This window comes from Hippopotamus amphibius, chromosome 1 (assembly GCF_030028045.1).
Source record: "Hippopotamus amphibius kiboko isolate mHipAmp2 chromosome 1, mHipAmp2.hap2, whole genome shotgun sequence".
NCBI classification, from domain to species: domain Eukaryota; kingdom Metazoa; phylum Chordata; class Mammalia; order Artiodactyla; family Hippopotamidae; genus Hippopotamus; species Hippopotamus amphibius.
In genome coordinates, this window is record NC_080186.1 from 53,264,844 (window position 1) to 53,283,819 (window position 18,976).

Below are 18,976 nucleotides of genomic sequence, written 5' to 3' on the forward strand. Positions count from 1 at the left end.
CAAACTAGTGGTTACCAGCAGGGAGAGATAAGGGTGGAGGAGCAAGATAGTGGTAGGAGATATTGAGGTACAATCCACTATGTATAAAATAAATGTTACAATGATGTATAGCATGGGAACTATAGCTACTATTTCATAATAACTATAAAAGGAGGATAATCTATAAATTTTGAATCACTATGCTATATCTCTGAAACTGACATAATAATGTAAGTCAACTATACATCAATAAATATAAAATAAAAAAAAAACAATAAAAGGGAGCCAGATTATAAAGGGTAGCCAGATTATTAGCTAGAAACCAATTAAACAGAAGTTTTGGAAATCAAGGAATTAAAAAAGAACATGTAAGAAATAATACTGGCAATTAAAGTGCATGATCTATTCTTTTAAAAGAAATCATTTAAGTGGTAAGAAAAAATGTTTCTCATTCTCACAATTTTGTATATTGAGGATAAATTATCTAGAAAATGTTACAACTATTCATTCAAAAAGAAATAGAAAATTTGGATTAACTAATTTTAGTATACAAATTTATTATCAACATCTCCATCTAAAATCATTGTGAGTTCTGTCAGCATGTCAGCCTCTTATAGTTTCTTTGTGATGTAAAATCTTTTTTTTTCTTGTTCTTTTTTTTTTGAGTAGTTGTTTTGCTTTTTTTTTTTTTTTTTTACATATACATATATCCACTCTTTTTTAGATCCTTTTCTCATATAGGTGATTACAGAGTACTGAGTTCCCTGTGCTATACAGTAGGTTCTTGTTAGTTACCTATTTCATGCATAGTAGTGTGAATATGTCAATCCCAACCTCCCAATTTATCCCTCCCCACCTTTTCCCTTTGGTAACCATAGGTTTATTTTCTACATCTGTGAGTCTGTATTTGTTTTGTAAAAAAGTTCACTTGTACCATTTTTTAAGATCCCACACGTATGGGGATATCATATGATATTTGTCTTTCTCTGTCTGAATTACTTCACTTAGTATGACAATCTCTAGGTGAATCCATGTTGCTGCAAATAGCATTATTTGATTCTTTTTTATGGCTGAGTAATATTTTGTATATATGTGCCACATCTTCTTTATCCACTCATCCGTTGATGGACATTTAGTTTGTTTCCATGTCCTGGTTATTGTTAGTGATGTAAAATCTTTTAAAACATAAAAGTAAGCCTGTCTACGTTATCCCATTAGACTGAAGTATACATAGAAGTTAAATGAGAAGACATAACAATCAACCAAGAATATGAGATACAGCCATTCTTTCTCTCTCTCTTCCTTTTCTCTTCCTCCTTTTCCAGGCTTCTTTCTATTTCAGTCTAGACAACTCTTGAGAGAATATTTCTTTAAGGGCTTCAAATTACCATACCTACATCCTCTGCCACAACTAGGCACACAGGGACAAAAATACTCCTCTGCTATTCACTCATGAAGGAGAGGTTTATGCACAATAGACTCCTACATGGAGAGCAGCAGGTGAGTTTCCCACCCATTCTTTCTAATGTCCTTCCATTACAGTGAATCCCACACATCATGAGGCAGAACCACTAATGTGGGCCTTCCCTTGAAGTCACAAACCTTGCAGCCACTTCCAGCACCTGATGATCACAGGGTCACCAGGAGATGATAAGCATCACTTTCCTTCTGCAGCACCTGAGAGTCCCAGTCTCTTTCCCATTCCTGGGACCTTAACCTTCAAACTGCCTTCATCTCTCTTCTCTAACCTCCCTTTCCATAGCCAAGGGCACCTCCTCGCACAGGAGAGACACTTTTAACTGCAGTTTTTAAAAATTTGACTTCCAGTCGCAACTGGCTTGTGAATCTCCCTGGAGCAGGCAGGAACCTGTACAGGGAAGGCCAGTAAAGAGTAACCAGCTCTAGCCTAGAAGGAAAGTATGGCCTGGATGTGATAGTGGCAGGATGTGAATCTCCCCTTTTTTATTAAGTATTTCATAGAATCTTTCACACACTTGAGCAAGAGAAATGTCTCTTCATGGTTTTCAATATGATGATTTCAAGCATTTAATTCTTGTTTTCCAGAAAACCACATTAAATTAAAAATATATACATGAAATTGAAAAGACCTAGTTATCGACTTGAGAAACATCAATGAGTGTGGCTATAGAAGCAGTTCTGATTCACTTAACTATCATGAACATTTGGGCTCTATTGGAACAGAGTCCACATCAATGTAGCACATCTTTCAATATTTGAAAAAAAGGAAAGAGTACTTGAGGGAACCATATAATTTTTGTATCACTGAAGCTTGCAGCCCAGTAATTTAACACATCTCATAGGGGAAAAAAACTTGGTGAAAATTATACTAAATGATTAAACCAGATTTGACTGTATACTTAAAAACAGTACAATCTACATTCTTACTATGTGCATAGTGAAATTATGTAAAATTATATACTGAAGCCAAATAATATTGTCAATATAGAGTAGAAACTAGAAAAACATTGAGACCTCAGGGTCTGAATCTGAAAATCCATTTAAATCAAAGTATAATTTTAAAATATCGTTTAAAAATCTAATGATTTGGGGGCAGAGTCAAAATGGCATCGTGGGAGGACACGGAGTTCACATCTCCCCACAAGTAGGGCAGCTGCCCAATGCTAGTGGGGGACATTATCATCCAAGGAGATGGGAAGAACCCCTGAGAGACCAGGTAGGACATGGGGGTGGGGGAGGAGTCAGGGGGGGCGGAGAAGTGGAGGCCGGGCAGGCCTGGTGCCCCTGAGAGGTGGCTGGGGGAGGGGAGGGGTTTCTGCCTGGAAAGACCCTTGGGGGCTTAGAGGATCAAGGGGAGGAATGTGTCTAGCATTTCCCCTGACCAATTGGGCTGGGAAGCCTGCTGGGCTCCTCAGCCAGGGTCCTCCACCCTCTGGGCCGCATGGGCCCTAGGGGTGTAGGAGGGAGAAGGGGGGAAGAGGAGGAGAGGCAGACTGGTGGGAGGACCTTCCAGGATTGGAGGACCATGAGAGGTGACACCAGCGATTCTCCCACATACTTGGCCCTGGGAAGTCTGCTGAGCTCTCAGGCTGGGTTCTCCACCCTCCGAGCGCCCCTCCCTGCTGTGTTGGTGCTGGGGCCATAGGAGAGAGGTGGGGAGATAAGAGGAGAGGCATAGGGGGAGGGACCCTCTGGGATAGGAGAACTGGGGGAGGCATGGAGGGTGTTTCCCCTGCCCACTAGGCCCCGGGAACCCTGCCAGTCTCCCGGGCCTGGTCCATCTCCCGGGCCTGGTCCATCTCCCGGGCCTGGTCCTCCACCCTGCAAGGCCCCCTCTGAGCCATGTTGGTCCTGGGGGTGAAGGAGGGAGGTGGAGGCATAAGAGGAGAGTGAGACAGGTGGGGAGACCTTCTGGGATTGGAGGACAAGGGGAGGCACAGAGGGCCTTTCCTCTGCCCCGTGGTCCAGGAAGCCTGCTGGGCTCCTGGGCCTGGTCCTTCACTCTCCAGGGCTCCCTCCTCCCACATGGGTCCTAGGCGAGTGGGAGGGAGGGAGGGAGGAAGAGAGGTAGACAGTGGACCCTCCGGAACTGGGGAATTAGGGGAAGTGCTCCAGGCATTTACCTCACCCAGTTGGTCCTGGGAAGCCATCACAGAAATACAAAGGATTATAAGAGACTACTACAAACAACTATATGCCAATAAAATGGACAACCTTGAAGAAATAGACAAATTCTTGGAAAGCTACAATTTTCCAAGACTGAATCAGGAAGAATTAGAAAATATAAACAGATGCATCAGAAGTAATGAAATTGAAACTAATAAAAAAAAAAAATCCAACAAACAAGAATCCAGGACCAGATGGCTTCACAGGTGAATTCTATCAAACATTAAGAGAAGAGCTAACACTCATCCTTCTCAAACTCTTCCAAAAAATTGCAGAGGGAGGAACACTCCCAAATTCATTCTACGAGGCCACCATCACCCTCATACCAAAACCAGACAAAAATGTCACAAAAAAAGAAAATTACAGACCAATATCACTAATGAACATAGATGCAAAAATCCTCAACAAAATACTAGCAAACAGAATGCAACAACACATTAAAAGCATCATACACCATGATCAAGTGGGATTTATCCCAGGGATGCAAGGATTCTTCAATATCGCAAATGTGATACACCATATTAACAAATTAAGGAATAAAAACCATATGATTATCTCAATAGATGCAGAAAAAGCTTCTGACAAAATTCAACACCCATTTATAAAAACTCTCGAGAAAATGAGCATAAAGGGAACCTACCTCAACATAATAAAGGCCATATACGACAAACCCACAGCAAACATCATTCTCAATGGTGAAAAGCTGAAAGCATTTCCACTATGATCAGGAACAAGACAAGGATGTCCACTCTTGCCACTCTTATTCAACATAGTTTTGGAAGTCCTAGCCATAGCAATCATAGAAGTAAAATAAATAAAAGGAATACAAATTGGAAAAGAAGAAGTAAAACTGTCTCTATTTGCAGATAATATGATGCTATACATAGAAAATCATAAAGATGCCACCAGAAAACTACTAGAGCTAATCAATGAATTTGGTCAGGTTGCAGGATACAAAATTAACACACAGAAATCTCTTGAATTCCTATACCTTAACAACGAAAAGTCAGAAAGAGAAATTAGGGAAACAATCCCATTTACAATCAGAACAAAAAGAATAAAATACCTAGGCATAAACCTACCTAAGAAGACAAAAGACTTATACTCAGAAAACTATAAAATGCTGATGTAAGAAATCAAAGATGACACAAACAGATGAAGAAATATACCATGTTCTTGGATTCAAAGAATCAATATTGTGAAAATGACTATACTACCCAAAGCAATCTACAGATTCAGTGCAATCCCTATCAAATTACCAAAGGCATTCTTCACAGAATTAGAACAAAAAATTTGACAATTTCTATGGAAACACAAAAGACCCAGGAGAGCCAAAACAATCTTGAGAAAGAAAAACGGAGCTGGAGGAATCAGGCTCCATGACTTCAGACTATACTACAAAGCTACAGTAATCAAGACAGTATGGTATGGGCACAAAAACAGAAATATGGATCAATGGTACAGGATAGAAAGCCCAGAAATAAACCCATGTACATGTGGTCACCTAATTTATGACAAAGGAGGCAAGAGCATACAATGGAGAAAAGACAGCCTCTTCAATAAATGATGCTGGGAAAACTGGGCAGCTACATGTAAAAGAATGAAATTACCACACTACCTAACACCACACAAAAAAAATAAACTCAAAATGGCCTAAAGATCTAAATGTAAGACTGGACACTATAAAACTCTTAGAGGAAAACATAGGCAGAACACTCTTTGACATAAACCACAGCAAGATCCTTTTTGACCCACCTCCTAGAATAATGCAAATAAAAACAAAAATAAACAAATAGGACCTAATGAAACTTAAAAGCTTTCACACAGCAAAGGAAACCATAAACATGACGAAAAGACACCTCTCAGAATGGAAGAAAATATTTGTAAATGAAGCAACTGACAAAGGATTAATCTCCAAAGTTGACGAGCAACTCATGCAGTTCAATATCAAAAAAACAAACAACCCAATCCAAAAATGGGTGGAAGACCTAAATAGACATTTCTCCAAGGAAGATATACAGATTGCCAACAAACACATGAAAAGATGCTCAACATCACTAATCATTAGAGAAATGCACATCAAAACCACAGTGACCTCACACAGGTCAGAATGGCCATCATCACAAAATCTACAAATAATAAATGCTGGAGAGGATGTAGAGAAAAGGGAACCCTCTTGCACTGTTGGTGGGAATGTAAATTGATACAGCCACTATGGAAAACAATACAGAGGTTTCTTAAAAAACTAAAAATAGAACCACCATGTGACCCAGCAATCCCATTACTGGGCATATACTCAGAAAAACATAATTCAAAAAGAAACATGCACCCCAATGTTCATTGCAGCACTATTTACAATAGCCAGAACATGGAAACAACCTAAATGTCCATTGACAGATAAATGGATAAGGAAGATGTGGCACATATATACAATGGAATATTACTCAGCCATAAAAAGGAACAAAATTGAGTTATTTGTAGTAAGGTGGATAGACCTAGAGTCTATCATACAGAGTGAAGTAAGTCAGAAAGAGAAAAACAAATACCGTATGCTAACACATATATATGGAATCTAGAAAAATGGTGCTGATGAACCTAGTGGCAAGGCAGGAATAAAGACGCAGATGTAGAGAATGGATTTGAAGATATGGGGTGGGTGGGGTGGGAAGGGAAGCTGCGACAAGGTGAAAGAACAGCATTGACATATATACACTACCAAAGGTAAAATAGATAGCTTGTGGAAACCTGCTGCAGAGCAGTGAGATCGGCTTGGTATTTTGTGATGACCTCGAGATGGGGAGGGAAGGGATATAGGGATATATGTATAAATACAGCTGATTCACTTTGTTGTACAGCAGAAACTAACACAACATTGTAAAGCAATCATACTCCAATAAAGATGAAAAAAATCTAATGATTTGGGGCTCTAAGCTTGTGTTGTCCTGCTGGTAGCATCTGTAAGGTCCTCCTCCTCCTTTTTCTGTCCTCTGTCATTTCTATGCTGATCTTCCTTTTTCTCTTTTTTTTTTAATTTTAAGGCAGTACTTTATTTTTTTAATTTTTTTCCTTTTAAAAAGAATTTTATTGAGGTATAATTGACATGCAATAAACTGCATATATTTAAAGTGGACAATTTGATTTTTTTTTTCTTATTGCCTCCTTTGTCACTGATTAGTTGACCATAGTCTGTTTTCATTTTTACTTGTGTTTCCATCCTAGGTCACTCCCTTTTGATTCTTACTGTTTCCTAGTCCATGGCACCCAATGCACGTCACTGATTTAACATCTTTTTTCTCCCTGACTCTCCTTTACTCCATCGGTCTCCCTGGTTTCCTCTCCCTGGCTTTCTGTTTTCCCCTCGTGCTCACCCCCTACCTCATCTTTCACGGGAATGGAATAAGGATGACGTCTGTCCCAGAAGAGCACACTTTCCAATGGTACATGGGCAATGTAAAGAGGTCCTGAATGTGAAGGAGAGTCCTGAGGAGAAGGAGGTCCTAGGATGAGGAGGACAGAAGGATGGGGTGACCAGGAGAGCCTAGAGTTCCACAGAATGGCACAATGAGGAAGAGGATGCAAACTCCTGGGATTACACATGGAGTGGATTGGCCTGTACTCTCTAAGAGGGGCAAGACTGTAGAGATACAAAAAGGAAGAAGCCACCTTTCCAGTGAGGTCTTTATGCTGCACAGGGGAAGGAAGTGGGAGACAGTGTGAAGGCATTTAAGCAGGAAAACAATAAGGCAGATGACATCTAAGGGGAAATAATGCAGAAAAGCATGGGTCTATGACCCCACTGCCTGCAGCTGAACTATCAGACCTAAGAAAATCTCAAGGCTATGCTGGGACTCACAGCAGGCAGGAGGGATGGGTAGTTCAAGGAATTTAAGGTCCAGAGCAGCCCATTGCCCCTGATGCATGAAAAATCTAGGTACAAGAAGAGGTTTGAAATATCAAGGGAAAACTATTTCATGTGATAGTTACTTTCTTGTTAAGAAATCTGCTTCTTGGGTGCAAGAGAATGGTACACACATGGGCAGGGTGGGCCCTGATAAGGGGGTGGGGCCTGAACGAGGACCAGACATGGTCCTTCCCTGTGCCCACCCTCCATAGGGTTTCAGGCTCTGTTACTCATGCAGCCCAACAGAGTTTGATTCTCCCTTTTTGCAATGTTTAAATCTTTGATATTCACTGAACAAAAGTTATTTTTTCCCTATTGTAAGTTATTAATTTTTTAATGTAAAAATAAAGCGGAGAGAATGTGTGGGCTACTTATATCGGAATCTGAGATGTTTTCTTCTTAGCAAATTAGCGATATATATGTCAGAGCTCTTTGTGAACCAGGGGATGTGTATATCCTGCTAGTAACTGTCAGCTGTGCAGGTGCCAGTGGCCTTGGAAATTCATGGTGAATAGATATGGGGCAGTTGCTAATCCAGAAATGTCCCAATCTTGACAATAAGATAAGAGCAATAAGAACAGTTTATTTAATTAGAAATCTTGGATTTTTCTGTGTAGGGGATTGAAGTAAAACATGGGATGCAAAATTCTGCCTGGGCTTAATGTATAGAGAATACGGACTCTCATAAGATCATAATTCCATTTCTATTCTCCTTTCCCACAAGAAGCAAAGACACGGCCCTGGCCTCAGTTCTAGGCACTTGTTGGTCAGGATCTGAGAAGTGGGGGATGGAAGGTTGAGATGGAGTTTTGTAACAAAAATGGCTGCTTTTGTGTAAATAAAATCACTTTCCCTTCTCCCAACTTTTGTTTTCTATTCCACAGATCCTGCAAGGAATTGTAAATTCAAAGGCCATTGAGAAGCAAAAAACAGAAAATAGTAAACACAATATCAAAGATAAAACAAAATCAAAGGACTGACACTCTCCTACTTCAAGTCAATATAAATTGACAGTAAGGAGAAAGTGTGATACTGATCAAAGTATATACAAATATTTCAATGAAATAGAGAGCCTGGAAATAGAATCACACCAATATAGTCAATTATTTTTGACAAATGAGCAATGTCAATGAAATGAACAAAAGATAATCTTTTCAGTACAGGGTACTAGAACAAATGGAAATTCACCACACACACACACACAAAATGAGTCCAGACCATCCAACTTTTATAGAAATTTAATAAAATGGTTCATGGACTAAGTGTAAACGTGAAACTATAAAATTTCTAAAAGAACATATAAGTGAAAATATAGGTGACTTGGTTTTGTGGATTACTTTTAAATTCTTTCTAGCTTTTGTGATATGTAATTGACAAAAAAAATTGTATTTAGGTTGTGTAAGGTGATATTTATTTTATTTAAACTATGTGATGAGGACATTTTAGATATAATATTAAAACCACAATCCAGTAGAGAAAACAATTGATCAGATATACTTCATTTCAATAAAAAATCTTGCCTGCAAGAGAAACTGGTTATAGAATGAAAAAAACAATACAAATCAAATGAAGTTCTCATCACACACTTCTTAGGATGGCCAGTAAGCAAACCAAAACAAAAGATAACAGCAGAAAATAACTAGTGAGGCAAGGATGTGGCTAAATTGGAATGCTTGTGTGCTTTTGGTCAGAAGGTTATATGGTGGGGCTGTTAAAAAACACTATGATAGGGGGAATTAAGTTGGCAAAGTAAGAGGACCCTACTGCACCTTAGTCCATGACAAACCAACAAGCCAACATCATTCTAAATGGAGAAAAACTGAAAGCATTCCCTCTAAGAACAGGAACAAGACAAGGGTGCCCACTCTCACCACTATTATTCAGCATAGTTTTGGAAGTTTTCGCCACAGCAATCAGAGAAGAAAAAGAAATAAAAGGAATCCAAATTGAAAAAGAAGTAAAATTGTCACTCTTTGCAGATGACATGAAATATATAGAAAACCCTAAAGATGCTACCAGAAAACTGCTAGTGCTAATCAATGAATTTAGTAAAGTTGCAGGATACAAAATTAATCCACAGAAATCTCTTGCATTCCTATACACTAACAATGAAAATCAGAAAGAGAAATTAAGGATACAGTCCCATTTACCATTGCAACAAAAAGAATAAGATACCTAGGAATAAACCTACCTAAGGAGGCAAAAGATCTGTATGCAGAAAACTACAAGACACTAACGATAAAGATGCAGATGTAGAGAACAGACTTGCGGACACAGGGTGGGTGGGGTGAAGGGGAAGCTGGGACAAAGTAAAAGAGTAGCACTGACATATATACAATACCAAATGTAAAATAGATAGCTAGTGGGAAGCTGCTGCATGACACAGGGAGATCAACTCGATGATGGGTGATGACCTAGAGGGGTGAGATAGGGAGGGTGGAAAGGAGTCACAGGAGAGAGGGGATATGGGGATATATGTATAAATACAGCTGATTCACTTTGTTGTACAGCAGAAACTGGCACAACAGTGTAAAGCAATTATACTCTAATAAAGAACTTAAAAAATAAAAAATAAATAAATTTTAAAGACCCACAGCTACATACAGAATGATTCTCACTGAAAATGACATGAAGTCCAGCAGTATGGCTCTTCTACAACCAAGGCCACAAAGAAAGAACCGCTTAGTTTGGTAGGATGGAAAGGAAAGCTAACTAGTCAGAACCCACAGCCCTAGCAGGTGACCCAGAAGACAAGGGCAATGTCACAGCCTTGGCAATCCTCACTGGTGAGATAGGACTGTGAGCCACATACTGGGCACCACAGCCCTGGGGTATGACACTGGAAAGACAAGCCCCCTGAGCTGGTTACAAACCCAGTGGGACTCAGCAAAGGGCTGTTAGAAACCAAGATGCTGCTCGCGAACAGTGTGGGCACAGATTTGCTTGCTTCCAGTCACAGCACAGAGGCAGCAGACTGAAAACTGCCAGGTGCTCTGGCCAGCCTGCCAGGACCACCCCATAGCAACCCCTAGACCAAATCATGCTCCAGAGCTGCTTCCTACTAAGGAAAGGCTGCCATTTCTAATGGGCCTGAGTGAACACAGAAGCAGTAGAGCCACCTCACACCCTGGCCCTGCATCTAGCCAGAGCAGAGAGAGCCTTTGCAGGTACTAGCATCTATGCCTGTACTTGGGAGGGAGCAGAAGTTGCTTGGACTATGGCCCTTGCTCCAGGCATGTCAGAGACTGGCACTTTCTGCACACACAGAAGTGCAAGCACTAGGGAAGCTGTGGAACCAGCTTAGGCCCTCTTCCTGCTTCAGGCTAGGGTAGAGACTGTCATTGCTCGTACAACCACACAAAGGGAGGAGTGGAACCAGCTTATTAGTGTGGCTCCAGGCCCTGACCCTGCCTCTACCCAATGTGTGCACACCAGGGAAAAAGTGGAACAAGCTTAGAAGTGCAGCCCCAAGCCCTCGGGTCCCAGCCATATCCCCAGGCATGGTGAACACCACCACCACATTGGGAGGAGGCCCAGCTGCCTCAAAGATCCTGCTCCGGACCCTTAGGCCTTGGCACCACGCCTGATCGGGCAGTGACCCTAGCCCCACATGCCAGCAATACAGTGCCCGGTAGCACGTCACAGGGAAAGATACAGTCTATGCTCACTTTAAACTTAGCTCTTCCACCAATGCCACTGGGGACAAGCAGACTTCATAGGGATGCTCCCACACATGGACATGCCTTCAAGACTGGGATTGGGAACTGTTTCACATAATCTCACAGAGAAAAACAGAGAATGTCAAACAAGATATAAAAAGAGAGGAATATGTTTCAGATGAAAGAAAAAGATAAATTCACTAAGGGGGTGGGAAACAAAAAAGTAATAAATATTTTACCTGAAAAGACTTTAAAGCATTACTAATAAAATGCTAACTGAACATGTGAAAATAATAGATGAACACAGTGAAAACCACAATAAAGAAATAGAAAATATAAAAGAGAATTATCAAAGCTGAAGAATAACTGAAATTTAAAATACACAAGGAGTTAACAGCAGAATGAAAAATAAGTTAAAACTGACACCAATGAAATACAAAGAACCATATGAGACTACTACAAACAACTATACGCCAACAAAATAGACAACCAAGGAGAAATGGACAAATTTCTAGAAAGATACAACCTTCCAAGGCTGAACCAGAGAGAAATAGAAAATATGGACAGATCAATCACAAGTACTGAAGTTGAAACAGTGATTAAAAAGCTTGCAACAAACTAAAGTCCAGGACCAGATGGCTTCACAGGTGAATTCCATCAAACACTTAGAGAAGAGTTAACACCTACCCTTGTGAAACTCTTCCAAAATATTGTGGAGGAAGGAATACTGCCAAGCTTATTCTATGAGGCCACCATCACCCTGCTACCAAAACCAAAGATACCGCAAAAAAAGAAAATTACAGGCCAATATCACTGATGAACATAGACACAAAAATACTCAACAAAATACTAGCAAACCAAATCCAACAATACATTAAAAGGATCATACACCATGATCAAGTGGGATTTATCCCAGGGATGCAAAGATTCTTCAGCATCTACAAATTGATAGATGTGATACACCACATTAACAATCTGAATAAAAATCAAGTGATCATCTCAATAGATGCAGAAAAAGCTTTGGACAAAATTCAACACCCATTTATAATTAAAGCTCTGCAGAAAGTGGGCATGGAGGGAACTTAACTCAACATAATAAAGGCCATATACGAAAAACTCACAATTAACATCATTCTCAATGGTGAAAAGCTGAAAGTATTTCCTCTTAGATGAGGAACAAGGCAAGGATGTCCATTGTCACCATTTTTATTCAACATAGTTTTGGAAGTCCTAGCCACAGCAATTAGAGAAGAAAAAGAAATAAAAGGAATCCAAATTGGAAAAGAAGAGATAAAACTGTCACTGTTTGCAGATTGACACGATACTATACATAGACAATCCTAAAGATGCTACAAGAAAACTACTAGAGCTGATCAATGAATTTGGTAACATTGCAGGATACAAAATTAATACACAGAAATCTTTTGCATTCCTATACACAAACAATGAAAGATCAGAAAGAGAAATTAAGGAAATAATCCCATTTACCAAAATATCTAGGAATAAACTTACCTAAGGAGGGAAAAGACCTGTACTCTGAAAACTGTAAGACACTGATGAGAGAAATCAAAGATGAGAGAAACAAATGGAAAGGTATAGCATGTTCTTCAACTGGAATATTACTAAGCCAGAAAAAAGGATGAAATAATGCCATTTGAAGCAGTGTGGGTGGACCTAGAGATTATCATACAAAGTGAAATAAGTCAGAAAAAGACAAATATCATAGGATACCACTCATATGTGGAGTAGAAACTAACACAACATTGTAAAACAACTATACCCCAAAACAAAAAGTTTTTAAAAAAGATACAAATGACCTTATTTACAAAACAGAAACAAACTTACAGATATCGAAAACAAACTTATGGTTACCCAAGGGGAAACATGGGGTGGGGTGGATGGATAAATCAGGAGTTTGGGATTAACATATACACACTACTTACTATTTATAAGATAGATAGCCAACAAGGGCCTACTGTATAGCACAGGGAACTCTACTGAACATTGTGTGATAACATATGAGAAAAGAATCTTAAAGAGTGTATATATGTATATGTATAACAGAATCACTTTGCTGTACACCTGAAACTAACACAACACTGTAAATCAACTATATTCCAATAAAATAATAATAATAATAATGAGGTGAAATGAGAATGACCTGAGGAATTACACAGGCAAAAACAGAAAGACAGGGAAGACAGAGAAAGTCACATAATGGATAAACATGCCTGTCCTCCAAATTTTATACACAGTTATACAACGCTTAAAAACATCTTTGTTGCAGAGACAGAGAGGGTTTAAAAGAAAAAAAAAAGCACACTTTATTTTGCAGGGAAGAACTGGTAAGAGATCACTTTCCAATATCTGGCTAAAAAATGCCAGAGAACTTTACAGAGATGGGTGAGAGGATGAAATAAGTGATGACCAAGGCCAAGTGCAGCCCTATCCTCTGATCCCATGAAATGGCTAAACAATATTGTAAAACTTCTTGCAATTTCTAATACCAAGAGCATTTCCTTGCTTTTTCTATTAAAGTACTGCCCTCTTGTGGTGAAATGACAACATTTCAACCAGCTGCGTTCCACTTGAGGCAACAACTTTTCCTTCTCAAAATAGTAATAAAAAAGCCTGTTAACCCCTGCTCTTTGCCAAGCTTCGTACTAAGTTCTTTATATATATTAACTCATTTAAGGTAGGAACTAGCATATGCAACTTATAGGTACTCCAACTTGCTTACAGTCACACAGCAATTAAGTGGATCTGAGGATTTCAAAAGGGGTCTGATTTAAACCATTTTGGGTTGCATTAGGTAAATAGTAGCACTTTAAATAAGCATCTATTAGAGATTTCATAAATAAGTTATCAAAAAGTTAAATGGTTTAATGAATTAATAAACCACCCCATTCCCTATTTTGTAGCATGACCGTCTACTTGCTCTGCAGCCATCAGAAATCCTTCTTTCATACGACTGGGAAACTGTTATACATTTTTGGCGTAAAGATTAATATAAAACTTTATTTTTAGGATTTAGTTACCAGATAGGCCTCTCACTTATATGTGCAGAGAAAAGCAGGACCTTGTCTCTCTTCCTTTCCTTCTCTCTCTCTCTCCCTCATGCACATGCATACACACACAAAGCTGGGTATCGTCTGAGATAGTGAGGTTTATTTTTATCATTTTCAAATTTACTATTTGCTTGTAACTTGTTCCAATGCTCACTTCTAACCCTAAATCTATTCCAATATTAATAAGAAAAAGTCCATCCAGTATTATTCCTTCTACTGGGAACGTAAAATCTCTGGCTTTCAGCCATTGAGTTAAATAAGCACCCAGGACAGGCAGATTCTTAAGCACACAAGTTCAGCTGTGGATATCTGAAGGTGTGCATTTCCTGCTTAGGCGTAGGTAAGAGACTGAGGATGGGGACAGCCATCACTGGGAACTGGAGGATGAATCCCCCGACAGGATCTGTGCTGCCAGGTGGAAATCTACACGTGCACATGCACCAGGCTGGCACCCTCTGGGATGGTGAGGTGGCAGGTAAGCAAGGCCCTTGCCGGGCATCCTCAGTGTCATGGGGTGAGACACAGATGGAAAAGTGTCTGGGAAGCTGGGAGAGGTGCCTCTGACAATGCACAGGGACACAGGGCAGGCAAAATACATTTTGTTTCATGGAGCAGTGGAATCAATATAATTTGTAGGAAGATATTTCCAAGGGTGATAGTCTCTCAAAATAACAAACAGAATAATCACGTATTTCCCAGAGTTCTTAGCACAAGCATGGTTTCAAGACTGTAACAGAAGAAATGAAAGCACTGCAGCACCAGTTCTGGGGAGGGCCCATTATCCCTCTCCTCATGCAGAGGCTCCTGTCTCTCCCCTCCTGTGCATGCTGGAGGCCTTGGACTGGGGAGGCTCAGCTGAAGAGAACGCAGGGGAACCGAGCAGAGCATTGGCCTGCCTGGTGAGAGGGAGAGAAGCTGGTTCCAACCAGCATGCAGCAGGATCTTGTACCACTGTCTGCCCATCCTGAGCTAGGAGCAGACCTGCCAGATGAGGCAGAGTCAGCAGGAGAGGTCCTGAGTCTTCAGCTGGCAGACATGTGTTTCTAAACGGACTGGGTGGGCTGACCCCAAGCAAAACTGGGAGGTGAGCCACCTCCCTCCCCCACATCCCAATGGCTTTCTTCCTCCACCCTCTCCTGCCAGGAAAGGGCCTGAAGTTTATATGCCCACTCATTAGACTGTTTGTATTTTAATCGTTCTCCCAAACGTGGACTCAACGGCTTTGTTATGATGTTGGACATCAGTGTGCTCCAAGGGGCAAAGCAGGATCCACACACCCATGACCACCACCATCAATAATGGCGATGCCTGGGAGCAAGAGCCCTCTGTATCTGCAGACCCCTCCTGGACACACCAGGCGGATGGTCACATGTGTGGATAACACTAGGCAGGGCGTGGGCAGAGCACGGGGTTGGGTAAGGAAATCAGAGTGATCGCCAGCTCTATGCATAGCCGCTGTGTCATCCTGAGTGGACAACTCATTCACCTGTGACTTAACCAAGATACAACCCAGCTGGGTCTACCTAATAGGGCAGCTCCAACAAGAGTGCAAGTGAAATGCTTTGCCAATGATGAGGTTTCATATTACTGTGCTCGTTGGATATCGCCAGTGAGAAATAAGTGTGACCCTCCACCTGGGGTCCAAAGAACTCAAGAAGAACCTGCCAAGCCAATCATACACAGAGCAAGACGTGTGTTTTCTTACCCTAGTGAGAAGAACAGAATGATGGGGAGGGAGGAAAAGTAATACACAGAAACAGGCAGGATGGTGACATGAATTTATGAGCCAAATAATATTTCTGCTCTATGTATTCTGGAAAGTTATATATAGTTATATCTTCCTATCACATAAAGGAATTGGGTGGTTTTTTGTTTTCAGAAAAACAATTCCATAAAATAAATAATACCTAATGAGTATATGACATAAAAATACTGTACCAGCGTCTATAAAGTGTTCTCTTCCTGATTTCAACCAGTGGCATCACCATCCACCTCCTCATCCCAGTCAAGCTCCTCCCTTTCTCTCAACTCGCCCCACACCCCATCAACAGCCGCTTCACCCATTTCACCTCCACCCTGCATGCACCGCACCTCAATTTCCCTCCCTCATCACCCCTACCTCTCTACCCCACCCCTCTACCCCACCCTCTAGCCCAGAGGCCCTTTGAAGGCACAGACCACACTCAGCTCCCTGTGCGTCTCCAGGTCTGGAAGGTGGTGCAGGAGCTGCCAGGGGCAGCCCAGCAGCGCGGGGGGAGCGGGCCTCCCCAACAGCAAGCCTGGGGGGAGGCAAACACTTGCCAGGGAGGCTGGGGGGGGGGGGGAGGTGTGGAGCTCTGAGTTGGCATCGGACACGCAGGAGGGCGGCTGCAGGAAGAGCTGCTGTTCCCCACACGCGTGGTCCCTACACGGCTCAGCCCGCCCTCTCCCCCTTCCCCTCCCGCCCTCCAGATGCCACCTGTGCCACCACAGTGGTCCAGACCTCGAGCCCTAGCGTCACAAAGAACAGGCTCTGGCACCTGATGGCTGTATAACCTGGGGCAAGTTATTGAGCATCTCACCTGTGACATGGGACTGATAATAGCACTGTGGAGAGGAGCCAGTGAAATGAGGCTTGTAAACAGAGGATCCCCCCAGCCTTGAGTCGCCCACAGGAAGCTTCTCCTCACCTTTTCCTCCCAGCAGTGCCTGCATCCTCAGGAAACCCAACCCCCGTCAGCACGGACATGGCCCCGTGTTATCCTGAAGCCAAAACCCCAGCGAGTCCTAAGGAGACTGAGCTCCTGTCCGCAGAGACGCTGACCCAGGCGTCACAGCCAAAGCCCGGGCGGCGCCTGCGGAGACACAGCTCCTCTCACCTGTGCTCAGAGCCCAGGCCTTGCGGAACGCGCACGCTCTGTGGGTCAGAGTCGCGGGCTCTGCCCCCTGTGGTCAGTGCGCGAAGTGCAGGCGGCGCCTCCCTCACAGGTGACGAGACAGCGCTCCCCCTCGCAGAACTGCTGCACCCATTAACCTGCGGAAATTCAAACTGACGTGGAGTCTATATCCCATAACTCCTCCAAAAAGAGATAACGAACAATTCATAGAAGACCATTTGGTGTGAAACGAATGCAGACGCAAAGTTTACGATGGACACCAAATTCACTCAAAAATTATTCATTGACAAATTTTAAATGCAAAATGATTCAAAATCATAGGAGAAAACAGAAAGAAAAACACATGAGCTTGGGTTTGGTCACAGAGATCACGAGCACTGAGTTTTGGGTTCTTTTCATACAGTCACATTTCTTGATGTTTTTTAAGATTTTTTGACGTGGATCATTTTTTAAGTCTTTATTGAATTTGTTACAATATTTCAAAAATATGGAACCTTCATGAATTTGTGTCATCCCTGCACAGGAGCCATGCTTATCTTCTCTGTATCGTTCCAATTTTAGCATATGTGCTCCGGAAGCAAGCACCATGAGCACTGAGTTTTAACACACAACACAGAAAGGGCAATCCACAAAGAAAAATAAGTAATATTGTGAACTTTATAAAATTAAAAATTTCTACTCTGTCAAAGACCTTATTCAGAAAATCAAGAGATAAGTCACAAACTGGGAGAAAAATATTTGCAAACACATATCTATTAAAGGATTTGTCTCAAATACACAAAGACCGCTAACACCAACAACCCCATTAAAATTAGGTAAAGAACTAAACAGACACCTGGCCAAAAAGATATCCATATAGTACACACAACTATGCTCCACATCATATACCATCAGTAATTACACATTAATACAGCAATGATATAGAACTGTTACCTGAAAACTGGGTTCCCCTCTTGGTGGGTGCCAAGCCAGATGACACAACTGAGCCAAAGATGGGGAGAAGGAAGGATTTATTACTTACAGCAAGTGAGGAGAACACTGGGGATCTTTCTCAAAGAAGTGTCCCCCTGAAAAGGAAGATTGGGGAAGTTTTTTTTTTTTTTTTCAATTCTAGAAATTTACCCAAGAGGAATGAAAACATGTCTACAAAAAGATTTGTACAGGAATGTTCAGAACAGCTTTTTCATAACAGGTCTAAACTGAAAATAGCTCCAGTGTCCATCAATAGGAAAACTGATAAAATGTGGTATTGTCATACCCTGAAATACTATTTAGTAATAAAAAAGATAGACTATTATTACATGCAATAACATGGATGAATCTCCCAGACATCTGTCCATCCATCCATCCACCCATCCATTCATCTTATTTTTTTATGTATTTCAAAATAAATTGCAGACATCTGTATACTTCCTGCTAAATACTTCAGCATACTTATTTTTAAATAGTTCTATTTGCTCACAGTTATGTGATTGGGGAAGTTCTAAACTGAGGATATGTGCATATTCATGACGGGGTTTGGGCAGTCTATAGAGCCCAGACTTCAGTTGCTTGAAGTCAGGAGAGTCAGAAAAGGTCAACATCATCCCTTAGGTTCCAGCTGACCTGGTGTTTCAGAATATCAGGCTAATCTTTACATTGAAGAAGAACTGGGAATCTTTACAACTGATACATTATCTTTGCTATTGTTACTTCTCTTGCCTGATTAAGTCATTTGTTTCTGCATTCTTTTGTTCCCTTAAGATATTAATTGCTGAGACCTGTTGAATGGCAAGCACTGTGACCAGGCTAAGATCACAAAATGGCTTCTCTTCCGTCAAGAAAGTCATGACTGGTTTTCTTTCTCTG

At 41.2% G+C, this 18,976-nt stretch overlaps 1 non-coding gene across 1 annotated transcript; it reads right to left on the reverse strand.

The window, feature by feature from the left end:
* Positions 1-17,609: 17,609 nt before the first annotated feature.
* Positions 17,610-17,713, reverse strand: LOC130842572 (U6 spliceosomal RNA). The gene has a single exon (XR_009050473.1). It is a non-coding gene; the product is annotated as a U6 spliceosomal RNA (small nuclear RNA).
* Between the last annotated feature and the right edge of the window lie 1,263 nt (positions 17,714-18,976).